This window comes from Mastigoproctus giganteus, chromosome 1 (genome assembly GCF_048544385.1).
Source record: "Mastigoproctus giganteus isolate SK-2022 chromosome 1, ASM4854438v1, whole genome shotgun sequence".
Taxonomy (NCBI): Eukaryota; Metazoa; Arthropoda; class Arachnida; order Uropygi; family Thelyphonidae; genus Mastigoproctus; species Mastigoproctus giganteus.
In genome coordinates, this window is record NC_143575.1 from 50,731,999 (window position 1) to 50,737,998 (window position 6,000).

General features: G+C 31.1%; 1 protein-coding gene across 1 annotated transcript in view; it reads right to left on the reverse strand.

The window, feature by feature from the left end:
- LOC150090787 (uncharacterized) overlaps positions 1-4,601 on the reverse strand; it is a 124,420-nt gene extending 119,819 nt beyond the window's left edge. The window contains exon 1 of the mRNA XM_090372729.1: positions 4,552-4,601. The gene's annotated coding sequence lies outside the window, so the exon portion shown is untranslated. The remainder of the gene's footprint in view (positions 1-4,551) is intronic.
- Positions 4,602-6,000: the final 1,399 nt, after the last annotated feature.

Below are 6,000 nucleotides of genomic sequence, written 5' to 3' on the forward strand. Positions count from 1 at the left end.
GCAAGGTACTGCCATCTGGGATGCATTAAATCCCGGAATAACATACTACTTAGGTGGTATCACAATCAAGGTGATGGAAAACAAAAAAGACCTAGAGGTAAATGTATAGTCTAACACAAAGTTCTCTGATCAGTGTAGACAGGCTGCCAGAAAAGTTAATGGGCTTCTGTCGATGATACAAAGGAACTTTGCCAGCAAGTGATTATCCCGTTGTATGAGGCAATGGTTAGGCTGCATCTTAGGTACTGCATACAAGTCCAAAAGCCTCATTTTTGTAAGGATGTGGATCGGTTCAATGAGTGCAGAAAAGAGCAACGAGATCAGTCAAGAACACAAAAAAGTACTCTTGCTACAAAGACTTCAGTTCTGCTAGTTGTAGCACTACAACTAGGTACATGCAAGGAGACCTGACTGATGTGTTTAAGACTTTATATGGACTGATTAAGCTAAATACTGATGGAATTCTTACACTGATTGTTGGGAAAAGCTTTAATCTGGTGTTGTGGAAGTGGGTAGTTTAAATAAATTTATGAAAGAATTAGAGAAATTATTAGAAGGCACAGATAGATGACGTGGATATTTTTTTTTATTTTTTATTTTTTTGGCTGATGCTGCATAAGGTTGTTTCCTTGCATCATTTGCCAATACCAATACTAAGTGAGACTTAAAGAAAAGTATATTGCTCTTTATGCATAATGGTGCCAAGAGTTTCAGTTTGTTCAATGGTATCCTTATTTGGTATTATTAACTGCAGGGGCGCCTCTGTAGCCAGGTGGGAAGGAGCAGCAGTGCGTAGCACACGCTTCTTGATTAGACCGGGGTTCGAGCCCGTCACCACCAAATACGGAGGATGCGGAAAGGTCATTCAGGGAATAACCACCGCATATCCCGGAGCAATATGGCCTTAGTTGCTAATGCTCCTAAAAAAAACCAAATAACAATAATAATAATTAACTGCAGGGTGATCTGATTAAGGTGTTTAAAACTTTGAATGGCTTGAGTAAGCTGAATATTAGTGGCATTCTTTCATTTGCTGAGACTACACACATGGGGGAGGGGCATAAATTCAAGCTGAGAAAGGATAGTTGCTTCAGCCAGCGTGTTATTGATTGTTGGAATGGGCTTCCATCTGTTGTTGTGGAATTCGATTGAGTTGAATAAATTCAAGGGTTTCACTTGCTGGATGAAAAAGAATGTTCACATACCTATCCTTTTTCAAGCGAAATTTATATCCCCTTACATGAGTTATCCAAAAAAGAGTAAGAATGCCACCAGCATTTAGTTTTGTTTAGAAAGTAGCAATTTTAAATAAAAGAACAGAATTTATTAGTATGACATACTGCTGCATCCATCAACTGGCATCTTTCATAATAAAGATTAAACCACCAGTGTTTTGTCATATATTGCAATATAGAAATCTATTTACTCAACGCCATCCAAAAATTCATACTGGTGGGATACATATGAATAAAAGACTTGAACAAGGATCATTTTCTTTTTGGAGTGATCCTTGTTCATAATGTCCTTGAGGACAAGCCACAGACTATTCCTACATATATATATGAAATCAATGTGTTGTATCGGGAAACAATGTTTTTTCTTATGCAAAACCTTGACTTGCTTATAATATATAAATAAAATTTTTGATATTTTAATTAGTATAATTTTTTTATGGCCATGAAGCTCCTTAGAATTTTAATTTCAAAGCAGCTTTTACTTTTAATATCTTCTTCTGAGTTAACATGAAAAACAATTATTGAAAACATTTTAAAAAAGAAAATATCACTTACCCAATATCTGCCACTTGACTTTCAATTCTGGAACAGCCATTCATTAAAAGTTGAAAGTTGTCAGAATCTTTCTTCACATGTAAAGTCTGATTAGTGATTTTGAAATAATCACTATCACACTGAGTTTCTTGATCACAAAAAGATGGACTCGTGTTCTTTAACTTTGGCACTACAGTTTTTGAAGGAGAGGTTACTTTTTTATACTGCATTTTCTGTTTTATCACTGCTTTATCACATTTGTTCTTTTCTTTAGTTTGATATTTGTCCTTGTAATTTTCAACATTAAAAATCTTAGTTACAATGCTGCTAGTTTTAATCCTTTGAAGAGAGAATGCCATTGCCTTTACAGTTATTTTTCCTTCTGGGAGAAAAAATGGTTCTTGGTATAGTGCAGTTGTGCGAATTTTTCCCATATCTGTGTAAACCTCAGGTCTGGAACCATCAGTGGTGTAGTAGATCTCAACCTTTTCATTATGTCTATCACAAGTTATTTCGACTAAAGTGGATGTATCAATATCAAACTTGTATTTTCCACAGATCAGAGGACGGAGAGGGATAATACGTGGAGCAGGTAAATTTCTTGATGTCATACCTTCTCTGTGTCAAGAGAAGTAGCATGACTAGGTGTAACCAATGGGATACAATTTAATACATTTCAAATAAGCATATACACATCAAAAGTGAACGTAACGTAATTTTGGCAAAAAATTTCATTCTGAAATAAATTTTAATAAAAGAAAAGTATACAAAAACACGTGCAACTTAACAGTATAAGTACAATAATATATAATTTTTACTGTGCAATACTTACAGAAAAAAGCAAACTAATGCAAAAATGTTAGATTTCTGCATATTTTACATTCAAGAGGAAAAGAAATTAAAATCTTCAAGCTTCATCAAAACAGTTATTATAGAACAAATCCAGAGATATCTATTATTACAGAATAATAATAACAATAACAAATAAATAAATAACCCTTGCTGGCTGCAGTTTGCAATAAAAGCTTAACAGAAAAGCAAATGAAAGAGATAGGAGAATCAAAAAATCAATTAATACAAAATTATCATGACTAACATGTTACAAGTTTAAACCCTATATTGAACATGCTAGTGCAAAAATAAAAAAAAAAGGGAGGGGGAGAGAAAGCTGGTTATGAATGGATTATGATTCTGTACTTTGCTATATTATTAATACTCACCCATATTGCTCTGAAATATTTTAAGCCATTCCAACATGGCTGCTCAATCCCTTTCTAGTGAGAAAAAGGAAGAGTTTTCATATTACTATTTTATGTATCAATATAATAAACTAAATTTCTCTTTGGTGGATTTTGTAATCAGTTATCCAAACTTAACAAAAATTTAAAGAAAATCTCTTAAAATTCATTTTCATACTTTCTTGTTTTTTTTTTTTTTTTTTTTTGTTTTAAGTCAATGACTGCACTGACTACAAAGATATGAAAGTCAAAGAATACAAAGAGTATATTATTTAAAAATACATATTTTTCCGCAATTTTAACTAAAGAGCATTGAGTTTTGCAGATATTTCAAATATATAAAAATTAAATTTCATAAAATTTTCCGCATTACATTTTTAAGTAGACTATTCATAAGAGTATAGCAAGTTATAAAATCAAATCCATATCACATATAACCATTCATAAAGCTCTATGGTTAATTTTACTAATCTCAATCATTACTAATGAAAATGCTCCAAAAGATTTTGATTAATAAAATACCAATAAAAATCAATTAATCAGTATTTTTTCCATTAGTCATTATTTAGGGGGTTGCCCTAAACTAACAGCCACTTCAATTATTAATACCTGATTCCCTCTGTATATACTAACATTTTTAAAGTACAAGGGTCAAAATATTATGTGCAATCTCCCCCTTTACTTTTTTTTTATTAATTTTAAATTGCAATTCATAATATGCAGTATTAAAATTAGAGTATGTCAATTGCTTTATTTAGCTATTCAACAAATAAAAACGCTGTATATCAGAAGAGTTCGGGCCTAACAATTGGATCTGCATGGTGATTAGAGACCACAGGCAGTGCTGTTCAAATACTTTGCAGGATCAAGGAGGTGACAGAATTTTTAGTTTCACCTCTAACAGACAGGTGAGTTTATCCAAATATCATATGCTCTTGTATGTACTAAAGTTTGAATAATACTACTCTCAGCATGCATGTGTAATAACTTGCCTCAGTGGTATATATAATAAAATTTTGAAATATATGTTAGTTTTTGAATGTTTGTTATGTTGTGTTATTTACTTTTGTAATATTCCTATATAAACTGTTTGCCACCCAGGGCAGAGGTAGCTCTTCCTAAACAATGTAATTTCTTTATGATCGGCAACTAATGCACTCATATTTATTTAATATTTCATAATTAAGCTAAACAAAATGCATAACACATTTTTTAAGTAAAAAAAATTGTTTCCACTTTAAAAAATGCAAATTAATTTTAAAAAAAATCTAAATTTTTTTTAACTAGAACATATTAAAAAAGCTTGAAAAACAATACGGATCACTAAAAGTATAATTCTATTATAAAATATATTGAATGTCAGTTTAATATCACTGTCATGTACATAAAAACTAACGATCCAAAAATATTTCAGCAGTAGTATGCATAACTACAATGATACATCGTAACAAAATTATACAAAAGTTTTTACCACTCAGGGCCATTCTGACCGTTCTCAATAAAAGTATCTCAAAATTTTAATAGTGAAACTGTCAAAAAATTACCTTGGAAAACACCCTAGTTGAGAGGGATTGGTGCGAGTATGAAAGAGCTATAATTAAAAAAAGGAAAAAAAAGTTAAAATTAGCCCTACAATCAACAGTGTGCTGATAATATAAAGATAAAAGAAGTAGATAATTACCTATGTGTATCTTATATTATTTCAGATTATAGTTGGTAAGACACTTAAGAATTCAGTGTCTCATCATATTACTCAGCTCACTGGAAGCTTGAGCTAACTATTCTTATAAGATCTCTATGTAAACTGGCACAACTTGTCAACTCCCAGATTCCTTAAGGAATCTTATTTTTTAATTTAAAGTATGCTTTGGAATATATGTGAAACTAACCTAAATAAATGTATAATCCATCTCAGTTAACTTTTGATTCTCCTTCTCCAGAAAGCAGTTCTGGATTACAATTGTGGGAATTGTGAGCAACCGACAAGAAAAAGACAGAACTAAAGTCTGAGTTTCATATATATAAAATACACAAAGTTGTTTTGAAGAAAACTTGGTCAATTAAATAGCCTATATTTTATTTTAAAATGAAATTTTACAAAAAAGATCCTGACTGTATGATTGAGATAAGCTCTGCCCTTCTTCCTTAAACGATAAAAGTTTAATTGAAACAATAAAACAGTAAAGTTTAATTAAAAATGACATCTAAAAACATGTCCTTTTTTCATTAATTAAACTATTTATATTTTAAAAATGTTATTAAATTAAGCTATATGCATTTTTAAAAACACAGGAAAGTACTAAAAAAATTTATGATAGCTGCACAGTTTTTGAATGGAGAACATTGGCAGATGGGTACAATGCCATGCTGATGTAGTGATACAATTGCCAACAGCAACGTCTGGAAAATCTGAGGTTAGATGAAATTGCCTTTACTAATATTAACAAAAATGGAGAAATTTCTTCTCCATAAAATTTTATTCATATTAATGAAATTTCAATTACTGTCTCACACAAAGGAATAATTTTGGATAAAAAAAATCTTTATCCGAAATTATTCCAGGAGAATTGAAAATAGTTTATTCATCAGACCAAATTATGCCAGATAGTTATAATGCTGAAGGATACAACTCTGTAACACCAGAAACATTTTATTCTCTGAAGCCTTCAGGTTTACCTCCACATAAATTAGTATTAAAAGTAAATGCAATTATGGTTTTAAGGAACTTAGATATAAAAATTGGAATTTGCAATTTTCTACAGGACTACATGTAGTGGAAATAAGGAAGAAATGCTTGGTTTGTGAACATGTCACAGGCGACAGAGCTAGATCGAAAGCATATACTGTATTACATGGATTCATATGTATTCAAACGAAGGGGAATATAACATCATTTTTCAACTAACACAGTTTCCTGTGTTAGTTGAAATTATTGGCTTTTAGTATGACAATAAACAAGTCAAGGTCAAATTATCTAAGGTTGGTGTTGACTT